Here is a 19657-nt window from a genome sequence, read left to right as displayed (position 1 = left end):
CAAGAGGCACTCAATACTGTCATGGCTTTCATAAGGATAGCATTTCATGACACAGACAGAGCAAATTGTAAGAGTAACAGTTTCGGGCGTTGGCAGTAGAAACACGTTATTCCAAACAAAACACAATCCCAATGGACAAAAACATGTATAGTGCAGTATGTTCAAATAGTTCTGCGCATTGTAAGCATTTGCTCTGTTGTTCTGGACACATGGGACCAAATGTCATGAAAAATGAAAAAGAAGGTGGACTCATTACACCTTCACTTTTTTCGACAAATATGAACATACTGACATGGAAAAATAAGAAAAGTTAATTGTGACAGATCTGAGATTTGATACATATCTGATGGTGATAGCAAAATCTTGGATTAGTTTTCAATAGTCATTTCTCATGTTGACTAACTTCTACAGTTATGCAGACGATACCCAATTATCTATTATCTATCTATCTATTACATTATGGAGCCAACAAACCCAGATGGCCTTTGCTCACTTATTGCAGATGAACAAGCCTAGGTGTCATCTTAGACACATAGTTAAGCTTCAAGCCCCATGTTAGCAAAGTTACCCAGGCAGCTTATTTCCACCTAAGAAACATTGGCAAAGAGCTGCCTTTTTTAACTCAACAAGATGGAGAGAAACATGCCTTTATCTCTCGTAGGTAAGACTACTGCAATGCACTTTTTGGTCTCCTAAAAAATCAGAACTCTGCAAAACAAATTGTATTAGTATTTTGTGTATGTAATACTTTGGAGTGTTTTTCAACCAAGACATCCTTGTTAAGGTGAACAACATCATAATACCATCATATATTAAGATTCATTAGGAAAATATCAGCCAGTCTTTAGAGAAACCTGGCCTAATTGGCAGCACTGGACCTTTAAACAAGACAATGATCCAAAACAAACACTCAAACTAGACTAGACATGCTGAAAAGGAAACAATATCAACATATTAGAGTGGCCCAGCCAGAGTCCAGACCTGAATTCCATTCAGCTAAAGAGGGAGCTAAAGTGCCAGATTGCTGGTAAGGAGACCTCAAAGATCTGGAGATCAGTGCAAAAAAGAGCAGTCTGAAATCACTGTGGAGACAATTACAAGAGGCATTTTGATTGCTATGATAGCAATTAAAGGCTTTGCCACTGATAATTTCAGGAAAGGGTATGAATAATTTTTGGCATGGCATTAAAAAATATAGAAATTGTTCTTCATTCATATCTCTAGCTAGCGAATGGTCTATATTTTAACATGTGCCTGTGTCATTTTCAATCCAGTCATTTCCTATAAACCTATTGGTAAAATTAAATCAGCATTTGTAAGGAGTATGATTAAGTTTGGGCTTAACTGTAAGTGTGTTCTGCATGGTTGCACTGAAGTAAGGACCCAGGTGCTTTGCCTGGTCGCGCCATTCATTGTTTCAGCTGTGACTAACCCTGTAGACAATCTAAAAGGAAACCACTAGATAAATTGGGAGTCTAAGCTAATTATCTGAAATGTGTTGAGCTGCACAGGAAAGGTTCAGCCTCTCTAGGTATTCTGTAAGTAGGATGTTGTTCTCTGACCCATGCTGTTATTCATCTATATAGACCTCTGAAGTTCACCTACAAAAAAGAACCAAAACTGCCATATTTGCCCATATAAGGAGATATGGGTGTAATTGTGCCTATATTGTTGTCTATAATGTACAGTTTAATGGGATAATGTACATGTTTCTTTATTACTATTGTCTATTGAATGTTTTACCTCTACATGTCTACTTGTACTACTACATGTTTTTTTTTGTTGAATGTATAGAGAGTTTAACACCTACCAAAGTCAAATTTCTTGTATATTTAAGTAGGCCTATACTTGGCCAATAGAAACTGATTCTGATTCTGAATTGAAGCTGTTGCAACAACACGCCAACAGACACAGGTATGCAGTGCCTATTCAAACAAGTGGCAGACAGAGCGTGATGTCACTTATAGGCCACCAGAGACAGTTTTTAAGTCACATTGTTTCAAATTTCATATGATGATGCATCATTCCACAAAATGGTTTATCTTCTCTATCATCAAGTTATTCAATAGGTTAAACATATAGCTTTGACTCAAAACAGCTGTTAGGCATACAGTATGTAATTTTGATCTGTAAAAAAATCACGTGCAGCCATGCTTAAATTCTGCTCACTGCACATTTATTATATTATAATAATATATTCAGTATTCATTATTGAATGCTTAGCTGGAATGTTTTTCCCTATCATCATATTTTTAAAGCAGGCCTACCCGCAGGCATGTACAGTAATTGAGCTACAGGTTTTCTACAGGAATAGCATGTTTGAACGGACACTGCACAAGTTCTATAATTGGTATGAATGGTTTTACCAAAAATGGGTTAGAAACTTTTGCTTCTGAGGGACAAACTTTTTAGCATGCATTCTTAAAATAAATATTATCAAAAAAAGCATGATGAGTTTTGGACCAGCTTGTTTCGGTTTATATTTTGATAACATTATTAGATTATTTGAATTGATAATTTTTGCACTGCAATTCAGGTAATAGTCATTATGTTGACAGAGTACATGACTACACTCCATCATTGCATGCTAGAACTGGGGACTGTATAAAAGCCTGCCAGCGTGAGTCTACCCACTGAGCCATGACAAATCCACACAGTGATTATCCTTTACTTTTAGTGTGTGCTTCTGCATCCGTGCTGCCCAGAGGCAGTGCAAGGCCCCTGTGTCACTAATGACAAACTCTGCAGATCCTCCACAGTTTCTCAGTTACTTCTGACGCGTACCACTTTACAGACGCATAGATGCGTTTTACATCAGTCACCCAGAACGATTCATTGTCCAACAAAACTGGTGAAAATAAGGATATTTGCCACTTCTTAGTCAAACAAAAGATATGGCGCGGGGCAGAGTGGTGTGCTAATTATCACACATTCATCTAGCATCTATTTTTCTGTAGTCTAAGATAGGGGGAAATCTTGAGGAGCTGTTTCACAGAGCTTTTGTGTATACAAAGGCTTTGGATGCTGTGCTTGGTGAAAAGTGGATGTCTGAATCTAATGATTATGCTAAGTTCTTGTGGCAGGTCCCCCTGTTTATGGCTTGGCATTGACACTGAGCATCTGTGCTTGTGTTGTCATAAAGCTTGCCTGTCATCCTGTTCATACTATGGGAGATGAGCCAATGATCTCACAGTCGATTTGTCATATAGATCTACTGTACAGTGGCGCGTGACACATTGTTTCATCAAATCATATTAGGTTGGTTGTAAATCACAGAGAACTGTCAACAATATTTTTTTATCAAATTAAAAAAGTAATTTCCAACTCTCAACATTTTTGCTTAGAGATTGAATTCATGAAATAAATTCAGGGATCTATACAACTCATTAATTCATTCAGATGTGAAATGGATGAAATGAGGCACACCAAAAGCCATCTCACCACATTTTGATTAAGTTATTTGATCATTTATTTTTTAAAAGCATTCAAAGCATTCACAACAACAACAACAAAAGAACACAATAGAGCATAAATCCTTACTGTAGGCAAGTTCTAAAAATGAGCGTTTGCCTTGTGTTCGCACCCACTGAATTGTTTAATGTCTTAAAGAGTCAAAGACTCTGCTGTGTTCTCTTTTGCTAAAATGGCAAGACTAATGAGGACCATCAGTGCAGAGATGATGAGGGTGTCTAGGCTGTGGAACTGCCATGATCAAAGAGCAAGAGAAAGGAGGGAGGGAGAAAAGACAACAAGCAGCAAAGGAAACCAGTGCAGGCCCAGTGTGTTGTGGGAGAGAGGAGAGCATCTGGTCGGCGAGCATCATCTTTTCCTCCATTGTGCTCATCTATGTGTGTGCTTGCCCAGTCAGCCCTCTCCCCTTCCCGCCCCGCCCCCCTCCCCTCCTCTCCTCCTTCTTCACACAGACAGAGAGAGAGAGACACGCACACACATACACACACACCCCTCTCGCCTTCCCACACGCTACCAAGCAGGCTGTCACCTGCAGTCAGATCCCGTCAGACAGAAGCCTGAGGCTTGGCACACTCTTTGATACCATATCCAGCACAGCAAATCAGCACTTGCTCTGAAGGTGCCATGGCTGAGTGAAGCCCGGGACTCCTTGGCAAGGAGAGCACTGCGGAGAGACGGTGAGGTGTTCTCTTTGTCCACGGCTTTATTATTTGGGGGATGGGGGTCAAGTACAGGAGTGAAAACAGCTGTCAAAAACAGCATTATTGCTGTATTGCACAGGCACAGTTGAGCAAAATTTCCCTAGATATATCTTTGGTTAATAGCGTGACACAGTCATGGCAGTTCAGTCACTGAGAGCAAGACAAGTGGAATTGATCAGATGTTAATGTGGAACATTAAGCAACTTTTTTATTATATTTTTTGAAGTCCTCTAATTTTTGCCTTCATTCAGATTGGCAAAAAAGTTAGTAGGAGAGAGGGATGGGGTGAATTTGGGGAAAATCCCATGGGTTGGATTCGAACCCAGGTCCCAGCAGGCACTTGGAACCGAATATGACGCCGACACTGCAGCCACATGCACCGCAGCTCCTCCCTCATTTAACTGTGTTGGGCCCTATCTTTCACCAGCGCACCACAGCATTAGACCAGTGTCTCTGCTCATTTAACTGTGTTGGGGCCTATCTTTCACCAGCGCACCACAGCATTAGACCAGTGTCTCTGCTCATTTAACTGTGTTGGGCCCTATCTTTCACCAGCGCACCACAGCATTAGACCAGTTTCTCTGCTGGTTGCTCTGCTCATTTTATGACCACCGCAGTTATTATTAATACCATGCCTGGTTGTCTAAACTGCAAATCAGTGGTGTGGTCACATGAGCACCCATGGGCCAGTCTGTGAAAAAATAAAGTGTGGTTTGAACATCAATATCTTGTGGAAGGTGAAAATAATTGCATGACTGACCACATAAAACCTGGTCAGAGGATAAAGGCACACTATTTCACTGTTATTTTAATGGTACATTAAGGACACAATGGAAAGACTATTGACTGTTTATTATCCAGTGTGCTTGGATGAGCACTGTCCTCAGGATTTATATTATTTACTCAATGAAATGTTTTCGAGGTAAGTGAAATCTCAAAATTGACCAGTAGCCTACATGAGAAAAAATGTTTTTGCCTGTAGTGGCCTGTCGTAAAACAGAAACTGCATCATTAGTAGATTGTAGGCTATATCATAACTAGGCCTATTCATTCTACTAGTTTGTTGTATGCTAATAAATCCTCCTTCAAATAAGAAAGTAGGGAATTGTATAACAGTAAGAAGAAGAAGAATCTGTTGAGTATTAAAAATTTGAGTGTGAGGGTACTTAAATATCCCCCCAAATGTCTGTGCAGCTCCCTGATTAGTACAACTATGCACCGGTGCTGTCTGTGGCCTGTGTGGACCTCTGCAACCGGGTATTATAATTAGGACACTATGGCACACACACAGAGTCACAGAGCCTAATGAAGATGTTGTTGTGAAGCAGTCAAAACACGTCCAGTTCTATTTCACTTGCTGTACATTACCATTCTGGGTCTTTCTTGTTACTGAATCTTTAATTAAATGCTTTTTATGGTTTGCATGCTTTTTATGGTTTTAGAGAGCCAGGTTTTGTAGTAGGGTGTTTTAAAAGAATGTAATGCATAAATAGAGTGTATTGTGATTCTCTCCATGTACTTAACACTGTACATATTGAAAAGGGTAACAAGGTCAGTCACCACAAATGCTCAAAAAGACGCGATGAATTCGTAATGCTCCGTGTGGCTTTACAGAGAGGTAGGGTAAAGGTCCTGTAAAGGATGAACTGTTAAACTGTCTGAGTCTCTGATAAATTGAAATATTCCACATGTAAATACCTTCTTGGTGTTTGTTTATTTAGGAAATCATGCTGTATTCAATGAGAATGAAAAGACAGCATGTCATAGTGTAGTTTTGATTTCTTTGTAGTGTGGCCTGGATTCCATCTGCTGGTGATGTATATATTTCTTGACAGTGATATTAATGCTGATGGTGCCATTATTGCCATCTCTGCCACTTCTTATTCTGTACAACAAGAGTCAGGACATAAAAGCAATCTTGAAGAATACACCGCACAGTTTACATGTACAGTAGCTCAAGTGTAAGCCAAAGTCTCTTTTTCTCTGCCTACATATCACCATCAATCAACCACAGGATTTCCGGATGCCTATATTGTTTTTCAAGGTCACATATGTAGACACAATTATCTGGTGTTTGTGTGAAGAACATACTGCTGTAGATTAATATGTGTCTCTATCCGTACTGTTTGTGGTTCCCACAACCGTCACAATGCCTTCTCAGCATGTGTGAATGTAGACGATATTGTTAAAGAGAACAGGGAACAGTTTTCAAAACTGTGACTAAGGCAACAACATCTATGAAAGGCTCACACTTGAATTAAATAAAATAAAAAAAATAAAAAAAACTGACCATGCCAAAAACACGAGACAATATGAAGTGGAAAAATGTTTCCAGTTCAATTATGCTTGACTTATACTGATTTCTCTGAGCGTTTAACATCATGCATCTCTTGGCATCAGTCCTCTGGGGCACTGGATGCTGAATTAAACCCAGATTGATTTTCCCTCCATCTGACCTTTAGGTAGCCCTCCATGGAATCTCTAAGACATTTTGGACAGCATAGCAACTAAATTTGAAGAACATATCATGACCTTACAAATAGTGCAGTCCTCCTGGGGGACCATCACAATGTTCAGATGTTTCCAAGAGAAATGCTGTTTGCTTTCTTCATAGAGACTGTCTGGAGGTTATTTACACACAACCTGAATGTGGCTGTGAATCCTCAGGATCTGACTATCCTCTGGATTGACATTAGTGTGTGGCATAGTGATTATTCTGTATCGGTGCATGTTCACAACTTGGGAAATAAGAGTTCACACATGTAAGCAATGTAAACTGCAGGGAAGAAGGGAGAATGGGGCCAGGTAATAGCCTAGAAATCTAGACGCACCCTAGCGGCAGCAAATTACATTTGCTTCCAGGGCTAGTCTAGCAACTCTCCGTTGGCTTATGAGCTCGAAAAATTAAACTTCTATCAGGCCAATCAAATCGTGTATAGAGTCGTTAGGCGGGCTTAACATAATGATTGATGGCAGAGTTGCAACGGTTTGGCTTGAATTCCCTGCTACTTGAAAACAAAGAAGATGGATGTTGCTGTTGGCCAACAGCGTGACACGAGTTAAGCTTGTTTTAAGTTGGCAAAAGTTTGAACTAGCCAACTAGCTCCACTGGTGGGAAAACGCATGGGACTCAGCGCTGTCCTATTGCGAGCAGAGGGAATTTGAAAGACAACTGATTATCCCGCCCCTCGGACTGAGTACTGCGAACGGTGAGTGCCCAGACCCTACATTTTAATGTGGGTCTGGCTCGTCAGGCTAGACAGGTAACACTTTACTTGAAAAGTCCACCAACATAGACTTAACAGATCTGTTAACAGTCAAGTTCCCTATTGTTTTGTTGAGCAATTACTGAACATCACCTTGGCCAAATAAAACCCCTAACCTTAAACGTAACCACCATACTGTAGTTAATAGTGTCAACAGATAGTTTGTTGATAATCTGAGTATCTGGGTGGATCATCAAAGTAAAGTGTGTAATATTATGCTGTTTATCTCCTTTCAGTTGTAATGGGGTTCTCAGTCACATTTCTTCCAGAAAAAAAACAAAACACAAATGATGCAGACAAGCATAAATCATGTGCCTCTCAAATTTGCATTCAGGTTCTGACTATTATGTGAGCTATTATGACTTTTATGACTTTATCACGACTTTGAAGCTAAACTCATATAAATGGAGTTGTGCTGAGTAAATCCATTTGTGGAAAATGAACGTGTCAGACACAAGAGTATGTATCCTCTTCAGTCAGAAACCCAGGGTGCTGGAGGCCTCGTGTAGGAAACTGTGATACGTCAACAGAAATCATGTGAATCACCCAGCAGAAGTCTACGAAAATAAGCATCACTCTACATTGTAAACAACAGTTTGAAGGAGGACAGGACAGAAGACCTGTATTTCTCTCTTTGTTGGACTCTTTTTTTGGAAAGATCGAGGGCAGGAAAGGCAAAGGTCAGAGATGATTGCCTCTCTATCCTGTCTAGTAGCCTCGGGTTTCTGAGAAAGAAGAGCACAATAGTCCACACTCTTGGCCTTTAAAGATGTTCTTAGATTTTCCTTGTGATTTGGTTTCTTTTCTTTCTTCTTCACTCATGACAAAAATGTTCTGTAAAGCAGCATGGCAGGCAGACCAATGGCAAACAGAGAGCAACATGGATGCTTTAATTAAATTGACCTTCAACTGAACATGAGTTCTTCAGCGAGGCCAAGACTTGTGTTGGTTATGTGGCTGCACAAGGGCCCCAGGTGATTGCGTATGTCATGCCTGACACATTGATAATCACCTAGCTTGCTGTTGGTTACTTGTGACAACACAAAAGGAGGTAGACTCAGTTTCCATTTCTGTTGTTCAAAACTGATAACAATTGCCACTCTTCTGATCACAGACCACCCACTCACACCCCAAATAGAGGAGTGTTTCTGATACCCAAAACATACAAATAAGTTTTACTATACATAATGCAACCAATTAGTATTATTTTCAAGACATAATTCAAATCTGCATTCATTTTTTGTCATCTAATATTGCAATACCTCTGCATAGATATACCTTTGTATCATGGCCTCTTTGTTGTTTTGAAGCGTCCCTCCATGTAGGAAATTGCTTTTGGGATTTTGGACATGAAGACAAAGTATGCATTTATTATTGTTAATTCTTGATTCCTTAATCCTGAATTTGGAAAATTATTTGTTCATTCATGTCTTTGCCTTCACAGACATAGAACTGTTTTATGAAAAACATCCAATTTAAATGTACTATTTCTGGCCTCTGTGTTCTTTGGAAAAAATAATTGTATTTCCACTAGTTATTTTGCCCATGGTGATTGCCTGTCAAACATCATTAGACGGTTGGTTATTCTTGTGTCTTGTCCAGTGCCCTAGTCTCAAACAAATTCAAATGACCTCACCTTTCAATTGACAACTTTTAAAATCCTACAAACCACAGTGAAGAGCACAAAAGCATGAAAAAGTACCACATGTTAAAGTCTCCTAGATTGCCACAAGTCCAGAGAATACCAAGATTAGTGGCAGTACCCATAATACCAGAGGGGATTTAGTTATCAGGGTTACCAAAGGTATCAGGGGAGGATGGCTAAGCATTATTGGATGGCTAAGCATTATTAAGAGCGATTTTGGCATAGAATGAAGTTACACAAGCATATTTTATTGCATGTAACTTACCTTGAGAAACTGCGGAAAGACTAATGACTCAACACACATTCTGTGACAGATAGAGAGGACAAATTAATGACAAAGTAGTAGAAGTAAATGTAGAACCGACAACATATTGTAGGATTATATCTTCTGTTTCTTTCCTTATTTCATTAGCTGCATGTATTGAAAATGTATAGAAAACGTTATTATTTAATACAGCCTGTGCATGTATTCTCAGCATCTGGCAAGCTTTAGCGAGGATTTTCCCTTGGAGACCATTTTAATTTTAAAAATGTGAGATCAGAAGATGATTTCACAGAAACTGAGATTGTGATGAGAGGCTTATGTCTGCTACTCTAAATGTTTCACTGAAATCCCCTGAGATATAATATAATGAATTAGATGGAGCCCCAGCTAGAGGAAAAATCCAGTCACTATCATGGGGCCTCCTTTGTGTTAACAACTATAACAAGACACAGGAATCGTGCTTATGTGCTAAACACCACCACTTTTCAAAATCCCACCTTACATTTGCCTTCACTGACAGTGTGAGTCAAAGTAATTTAAATTCCTATAACATATACAATTACTGTCACTTTGCAGTAACTTGGAAAGCATGCACTGGTACAATGGATCAATGAGTGTACCCTTCAATTCAACCCATCACTCCAAAGGACATAAAGCATGTTTTAAAATTGAATTTTGTCTGTACTAGTTGGGTCAATCTCACTTTTAGAATGTGGTAGACCAATGGCTAGAGAGAGAATATAGTGCTTCTTCAACATTATGTCTAAAAAGAGAGAGAGATATTCTAAGTTGGCTGCATGGGAAATGTATGAGAACAGCAGATACTACATAATGTATCTGTTTTTAAAATGCCTCCGTCATGGTTAGAGCTTTAGGGTTTGAAATGGCACATTACAAATGACTTTGACTAATCTCCCTCCAGAAGAAAAGAAACAATACAGTTAAACTCAAAAACCCCTGTGAATAGAATGCTGATGACATTGACGCGAAGTGTTAGCTTAGAAAAATGGACAAATCGCAATGACACGTGAAAGCTGTGTTACTTAATCACAGAATCACTGCAAAACAAAAAGTTCATTATTCATCTGAAGTCAGCTCAGTCAGTCAGTCAGTCAGCCAGTGCATGGAACTTCATTTTAGCCACGTATGGCTCTGCTCTTCCGAGCATATCAATAAAACATGTCAATAAGGGCCTGGGAAAGAAACAGATTCTCACTGAGCCAGTTACACGGCCTTTCAGCTGCCGCGCATCTGGACTTTTCTGAATAGTCGTTCAGCGGGTCAGAGTTGAGGTATGAGCAGCTCAGGGGGATGTCTAGTGACCGTCCACTGACTGTCACCAGTGGCAGAGGAGCATGGCCTCATTGCACAGGAGGGGAGGCCTTGGGTCGAAACAGCTTGGAGCAATGTATTATTCAATGGCCGAGACATGCCTGATATATAGTGCATGTAAATTAATGTAGATTAAGACTAATAATAGAAACATCGAGCCACGAGTTCTTTCTCTGAAGAGTGTCTCGCTGTAGCTGAATGAAATGATGCTAAACATACTGTATTGCCAAAGCTAAAATTAGTGCCAAAGCTAAAACTATACACCAATCCGCTGCGAACTTCATGGGCGCTGCCATCTTGCCTGTCGCCATTACTGCATGCCTGCGGAGTGTGACTGTGTGACACTTGCCAGTGCCTTCTAATGGCTTTTCAATGAAAGCATCCTGTCAGAGAATATCAAATAGGAGATCCTGCTCATGAAAAAATGTCAGGTGAAAGGGAACATTGGGTAGATGTCAGGCAGTGGCCAAAACTTACCAATGAAGGTAATTTATTGACAACATAATGTATTAAGACGTGTATTAATTAATGACAACAATAAGCCGAATGCTATCATTAGTAGCTGTGTTGCTAATATCACAAGCTCCAGAAGTTGCAAATAACTATTAGCCACGACCACTTGTAGCAGTAAAATACATGTTCTTACAGGTATTCAGGATTATTTTATTAATCGTATGTATTTCATCCACTTTTAATGCACTTAATCTTGGTCCTCCACTCGACAAGGAACTCTGTGTAGCTGCTACCATGCCTGTCACGGTAGTCAACCTTGCTATGCTAAGGTAACGTTACGTTGGGCAAGGTTAGCCGAAGTGGAAACGGAGTAGTTAGAATTAATTACAACTAACATTACATTGTTACTGTACATTAAATTACACTTGCCACAAAGATCGCCGCATGCATAGCCTATTTCATCTGCACGAATCTTCAGGCAGCTACACACAGACTAGGTTACCGTGCCGTGCTATACCGTGAGTGCTCCGTCTGTAGTTTCGCATTGAATTGTGGGATGAGGTTTGATGACGTCCGTCCTTTTCAACAACGGTGAAACAACATTGTTCTTAAAATATGGTTGATGCAGACAGAGTGTTAAACAGATAACTCTTTTCAAACGTTGCCTATATTACAAGCTCTCACAGATATCTTTCTGCTTGCATGCCCCCTCTCCTTGTCTTCTTCACTGGTAGTCTGTTGATTGATGTTAGGAATGCTGGTCTGATGTTGAGGTGCTGAACTACTGGTATGCAGAAATTAATTTTTTGCTTGCAACTCTGCTATATAGGCCTTCAGCCCCGTTAGACCATCTTCCACCGAATCTATGCCAGACCAGGGCCAGATCTGTTCCATGGTGTAATTTCCATCTTGCACTTTAGTTGTTGGCAGTGGCATGGTAGAAAAAGTATGATATCATAAAAATAAAGATATCAAGGCCTACATAAGTATCAGTTACTGAACTGCCATGTGGTGCATGTATGCCAATTTGTGGAAGACAAAATGCTATCAGTCATCTTTGATGAGTGCTTGTTTGTGAAAGTTGCCATTTGCCATCCCATTAAAAAGATAGCAAAAATGTGATAATTTATTTGAGGCTGTGGAATTTATGGTGTTTAGGTGGAAAGCATGCAGCAGCAACCTACTGTAGTAGCCGGCTGTGATTTACTCTTGGTTTAAACAAGTAAGTAAAATGCAACTTTCCTGCTGAAAAATGGCAAAAACAAAAGAGGCCTATACATAACAAACATATAACACATTTACTGTAATGTGCTAATCCGTGAGCCTGTAAACATGGGCACTCAATGTGCAACAAAGGTTTGTGAATTTCACAAACGGTTTAATTCTAGGTCTGTATATTTCTACTGTTGTTAAAACAGCTGACCACACAACACGCTTTTCCTGGCATCACTGGACAGCATACGTACTAAATAAAAATTAAGAAAAAGAAGAAGATTTCGCATCTACAGCTAACGTCTGCTACAGCCGCCTACAGGACCAACACATTACTTCGCTACTTCCTTAGCAGCAAGGCAACGCAGTAATGGCGGCGCTGCTTTACTTCTGTGTTTTGCCGGATTTGTGTATAGAGGAGGACCTTGGCTGATCAACTATCAGCTTGGATAAAAGTGATGGTGTATCAATTTGCAGTTACTGATCCAGTGCCATTGTAGAGGACAGTAAGTTGGAGAGGCTTGAAGATGTGGAGGCTTGTAGTTGATATGATTTTGGTAGCCAGTACAGGTGCAGACTGCAGTACAGTACATTTCAGGAACACTGAGCAGGGATTAGAATCCATACTATTGAGTTGCAGCATGAGGCAACTCTTGGGGCTTGCAGTGACTACTACTACTACGTTACAGTTGAAGGAGAGAATTGTCAAAATATCTGACTCTTCCATGACATGGGGCAGGACCTTAGCTGAGATTCTGGAGGATGATGAGCATATGGGTGTGTGCTATGGATCAAATCAATTGCATGTATGTGCCATGCATGACATAAATTGCACATTCGCTACTACGTAAAATTACCAATTTCCGCCCATTTTCCAAACATGAAGGGGTTTTCCTTGGCGTTTGCTTCTCCATCAAGTTACATTAAACTTGTGAAAAAAGTCTTCTCCCACGTATGGGTGCTGATCTTCAGCCTGAATTCAGGTTGCTAGCAGTGGAACGTAGGAGAGGGACGACAATGTAGCCTAATAAGGTAAAATCTGAATCTCACCATGTCACCGAATCAGGGGACCAATGAGCTTGTGTCTCCGCAATAAGATGGTCCTATCGTGGGGTGATATGAGACAGCGTTCCTGCACGCTGCAGCCATGGGCTTCTGCGAAGGAAGCACACAGTCGAAAGTGGCACACAGTCTATGAACATAGGGGCGACATATTCTTATTTCGCCCAGGGCGCAGGATTGCCTTCCACCGGCCCTGGCTACACATTGGTGGTGATCAGTGAGGTTCCTCCTTCACTGTGAAGCGCTTTGAGTGTCTAGAAAAGTGCTATATAAATGCAATGTGTTGTTAGCCAACTCATCGCTATTGCTATCGTTAGCTGCTAAACGTTACTCTGACATCATGTGCATTCCCTCGATTGGACCTGCACTTGGATCTCACTGACTGACTAGCACAAAGCTACTCACATTTTTTTTTACCAAGAAGTCAGGTATGACACGATGCTCACTCTGCTGTACACATAGTGTATATGGAATAGGTGGATGCTTGCTGAAATAGCAAGGGAGAGTGGTACTTGGGTGGCTAGGGGTCTTGCCAGAAGCTCTTCACCAAGGCGTACTGTCTCACAGTACACACATGGGCTTACCATCTTCAAATGGTGAAGGACTAGGTATCCTGGAAATTGTGTTTACTATTTAGTCCAGAAGTAGGAAGCAGCATTCAGCTACAGTGGTCTTAGCCCCTCAGAGCAAAAAGCTTTGTGCTTCAGTGCGCTCCTAAAAGAGGGAAGTGATTTGACAGCATGCATAGAAAAAAATACTCACCAGGACAGAGCTTGAGAATGAGGTTGACCGGGTCACAGACACACCTTTGCTGTCTAAGCATGGATGCCAGGGGGAGGACTGTGCATCTGCAGAAGTTTGGGACCCTTGCTGGATGAGGCATTACAATGGGCCAGTCTCGTTCAAAGATGAATGAAGGTGAAGAGCTCCAACCCAGTGTCAAAGTGAGGATTTCACCTTCTGGGGACTTGTGTGGCATGTCTTGTGTCTCTGGGTTACAATCATTTGCAGTTTTCCCTTTTTGTTCCACAAAACAATGGTGAAAAAGACAGAGATTGATCTAAATATACTGTTTCATGCACTAGGCTGTTGACTGAAAGAGACACATTCATGTATGATGATACAACCATAACACTGGTTTTGTCACCCTCATATGATAGACTTTTTTTATTTATTCTATCTACCTAGCACATCATCATATGTAGATGTGGCCTTGGGTTTCTCAGTATGCTGGAACATGCATTTGGCCACCACCTCCCCTCACGCCTCCCATCTGCTTAAGTTAGTAATAGCATTGGGGTGTATGTATGGACTCCTGCCTGCACAATAAATTTCCGCACAATCCCTGCAAAGCAGCACTCCATGACCCTTGCTAGAGACCTCACTTCGCCTAAATAAGTTAATTTCAAATAGAAAAATTGAAATACAATAGGCCCACTATGCATTATATTATGAAAATATGAAGGATGTTGATATCAAAAGCTTCATTTTTCATTTGACTAAGGATTCTATATAATGAATACATGACATAAATGTCAGACATTTGTTACAAACTAACATGCTTCTGCTTTTTTAAAATATATTATTTGGGCTATTTATGGCTTTAATGATAGGACAGTGGAGAGTGACAGGAAGTGAATGGGAGAGAGAGCAGGGGTGTGTAAGGGGCACTTATTGTAATAAAAGTGAAGTGCTGCCTTTCTAAGAAACTTTTCAAAAGAGGAGAGAAATATGAAAAACAAGGTGGTTTACTCAGAACATATAGCCGGCATTTATTTAAACATCAGTTATCAAACAGAAATAGAAAATAAAATGACCACAGAGCTCTGTTTAACCCCAAAATAATAAATCCAAAGTCCATCTACCCGGGTAGTATGTTTTTTTTTTTTAAAGTAGGTCGAAATCTCGCGCTTATCTGATTGATGAAATTAAATGGTGAGTAGTAGCAGTTCGTGATGCAGGCAAGATGATTCTTGCCCTCCGCTCTGCTGCCTCGTGTCCAATGGCGAATTTTCCAAAGGAAATCTTTTTCTCAAATCATGCATCCAAGAAAAAACAACCTGCATAGCAGGGCAACATTCAATTACTTACTTTATACTCTCTACCAGATCTGGAAATAAAACTCATTCATGAACTGTAGTAGCTATTCTTATTTTTTGAACATTTGCATTCACTATAGGAATCTAGCATACCACGCAGTTACACGTTACACTTTCACATAGCATGGTACTTCAAATCATTCAAACTAATGTTCAATCTCCGATTGGTTTTTAGCTTACACACATCTCATCAATACATTTTCACTCAATATATCGAAAAACTGAGTTATCAGCAAAAAATACAAAGGGATAATTTTACATGCTTAAACTCATTAAACACGCTGTCTGCTAATAACACATGAGAAACATATGTAAAACTCACCGGAGAAAAGGAATGAAAGAAAGTAAATTCCTTTCAGTAACTTCAGAATATTTTCCTCTGTTGTCCCTTACTTAGACGTAAGCTTGATAGTCTGAGCGAATTAGGGTTGAAGGTGGAAGTAAATACAGCAAAAGGATATTTGGTATCAATCGAACCGTAATTTCATGTAGATTAAGAATTTCAAATGCAGATTTGTACCAGAAAAAAGATATACAGCTTTGAATGGACCATGGTATAATGATTATTGGGCCAAAATCGTATATTATCACATATAGATATTAGCTGATATCTCCCATACTGGTAAAAGGATCTTTACCAAACTTGATGTACTTACTCACCATAAGTTCTTGATGAAATTAGTAGATGTTTAATGTCTTGGGGTCAAAGGTCAAGGTCACGTGAGGTCATACTTGACATGCAATGTTTGTGTTATACCTCTCAAGCAGATTGAAGGATCCTCATTAAACCCAACACAGTTAATTAAGCCTAAATTAACTGATAAGGCATTAAAGATCATGGGATCACAGGTAGAGGTTAAAGGTCATGAGGCTATAGGTGGCTGAGGCATAGAATTAGCTATCTGAATTGACATTAAAAAAGATTAAGACATTTATTAAAGCAAAACTAACTTTATTTTCTGTATAAAAACAGTTGTTTCAAAATCCACATCTTATTTTAGTATTGTAGTAGTAGCCTCTCTGAAACCAGGGGAAATCAAAATAATTTGCTGTTTTAAAAATGCAAACATCTGTGTAAATACCTGTTTTAAAATAACTGTTTCAGTTCATAAATGATATTGGAGTAAAAAACAAAGGACTATTACATAACATTCAGTACATCAATAACAACATTGTAGTACATTTAGACAAGCTGAATAGCAGAAGTTTTAGATTAAATCCAAACCATTTCTGTCAAACATCTGATAAACATTGTCATCTTGAGCTATTTCCTTCAACTTAAATTATAACGCCAGACAAGCAATGTAAATGTCTATGTTTATAGAATAGTGATAAAAACTACCCTTGCATTGCATTGCAATAGTTATACTTTGTTCCCTGAAGTTGGTAGTAGGCATATAAGCAATGGCAGCAGTGGACTGATATTACCTAGGATTTTAGGTAACACTTTATTTTAATGTGTCGCTGTTACAGTGTACTTACCTAATTAGGTACAGTGGTACAACCTGTGTAACAACATGTACTATCAGGTACTATCATTGTACTTGCATAATGTATTTGTGGGTACCTACATATAGTTGTTACATTGTAATACTGAGTGCTTTTACAAAACTTTGCCAATTTGCCTAAATTTTCATCAGAGGCAAAGAGCTGACCTGAGACCTGCTGGATGGGGTAAATCGGGTCATGATAGATTTGATATACAAAGCATGCTTAGCTCCAGTCAAGGCCTCATTGTCTTCAGTGTACATGTAACAGCTGTGCTGCTACAACCTTGTTACTCTTATGGATTTTACTAGGTATTATGGTGGGTTTTCAGGATGTGAAGGGATGTAATCATGGGTTTTATAAAGGTTTATACTATTGCATGGGTTTTCATGTTTTAGAAGAATGTAGTCATGAGTGTCATAAGTCTTAATGCCACTGCATTTGCTGTGAGCAGTGTGAGGTCATTGTATCTTGTGTAGGCCAGACCAACTGTCAGAAGAGTGGGGTGAGTGGAAAAGTACTGGGGGTACCAGGATGAGAGGATCTCTTCCTTATATGGTTAAGGGAGAGGGAGTGTTATCAAGCTGGTGAGGACTGGACAGGACAGGGATGAGGAGGCCACTGTGCCTTATGAGTTAGGGCCTGTCCAGCTAGGAAGAGAATAAGATAAGAAGGCCTTATTTCACCAAACTGGAAGGAACCAGAAAAACTTAGGGTTACACTATTTTACATATGTTACCTATGCATTACATAGGTTTGCATATAGTTTTATGCATGATAGGAAGATGGTTTCCACCAATGTAAGCGACCCTGCTTGGTACTGATTGGTGAAGGGTGTTGATGGAGATGGCGTGAGAGGGTGGCACTTCTCAAGGGCTGAGGAGTATAACATACAGTGTATAGCCATCCGTAGGGGAGATCTTGTCGGGGGCCCCAGCTGATGACATCTCCTCCCTATTGCTTTGATGGTTGGGCTGTACTATCATTGGAATACAGTGAATAAAGATCAACAGTCTTCAGAAAATCTTCTATCTACAGTACATTGTCTCCTTCGGATGCCTTGTTCCAGAGTGCTAAATTACTAAATAGTCAAGTGGTAATTGTTAATTGGACAATTGGATTTGGAAGTGGACATTTTCTTGCCTGGAAAATCCAGACCCTGGTAATCTAGATAGATTAAGGGTCTGGCCACAAACAATGTAATGGCCCAACTCGAGGGGCGGCACCAAGCATGCATTTGAAAATCTCACTGCATGCAATTGGATAACACTAGACCGATGTTTACTCTGAATGATTCCGGACTTCGACACAATTGGATAACACTATGACCAATGTTTACTGACCTCCAACGTTGCAGCGCTGTCGTCATCAGTTTAGCTCGCCTCTGGCCCCCATATATCAGATACGCCGATTTGATTGGTTCCCCGGGATGCAAGGGGTAAAAGTAACCTGCATCATTGCTCATTCCATTGTGCTCTCGCGAGAACTCTGGATTTCCAGGGTATACATTTTCCACGACAGTATCCTGATTGGAGTGCGCTTCTCTGTTTACTTTTCGACGCAGTACTACTAACCACTGCTAAGAAACTAGTCCCTCAAAATGTTATGCAATCATTGAAATGCATGGATAGAATAATGTAACTATCAACACACAGACATTTACATCGACAGTCGGCCGTTATAATTTATTTGTCTGCCGTTATGTATTTGCCTGGGTGTACTGTGGAGTGGGTAAGACTGTTTTTAGTGGCAGGCTAACATACTGATTACTTGCGCTAGCTTAGCACCTGCAAACTCTGCAACTAGAAGGACTGGATGAAACGTGTTGAAAACGGTCTCCACTGATAAATATCACACACGCTAACTTGGAAATGGGGTCCTTTGTCCAATATCCTGAACCACCCTTTAAAAATGTGTTGTTGCCTATAGCAATGCTATAGTAAATCAGCTTTTGCAAGCCAGTGCTACAAGATGACGGCTCACCTCCACATTGGCAGATAACACAAAGATCTGTGCATATGCCAAGTTCCTCTTCAAGTGCTGTCTCATCATCCATTGCAGTGAAATGGAAAATAATGAATCAAGACAGTACTGAGCACAACTAAATACTGATATTCATCCCAGAGGAAAATATTGCTTCTTACAACAGTCTCATCTTTCAGAAACAAAATTTAGAAAATGAACTGCTATCTTAATACTTTGTGTCCCTTAATGTGCTTTGTGAGAAATTATATTATATTATATTAGGTGGCTTGTAACTCAGACAATTAAATCCCATTTTTTAAGAGATTGACAAATTCGTATTTAATTATATTATTGATATCTACCGTCAAAATCTTCCAAAATATTTAGATATTATTTTTTGCCCACCCGTAACTTCAACTGAACAGATAACAACGGACATGCCACATTACTAACATCAAAACCTTTAGGACAATGCTAGTCTTCAGGGTTACAGCAATTGACCTCTCCAGAATAAGTCCCGCCTCCGTAACTTCCGTATCCATCCAACTTCCGGGCGTGGATTGTCTATGGGAAATAACATGGCGTTTCGAAATATCATACCGGTAAAACATCTGTAGGTAGCGAAGTTGAAAAAGCTGGTGGGCAGATTGGCCTACACACTTCTGCCATCTAGTTTCCACTGGATTTTTTTTTATTGC

This window comes from Alosa alosa, chromosome 1 (assembly GCF_017589495.1).
Source record: "Alosa alosa isolate M-15738 ecotype Scorff River chromosome 1, AALO_Geno_1.1, whole genome shotgun sequence".
NCBI lineage: Eukaryota > Metazoa > Chordata > Actinopteri > Clupeiformes > Clupeidae > Alosa > Alosa alosa.
This window is presented reverse-complemented; position numbering follows the sequence as displayed.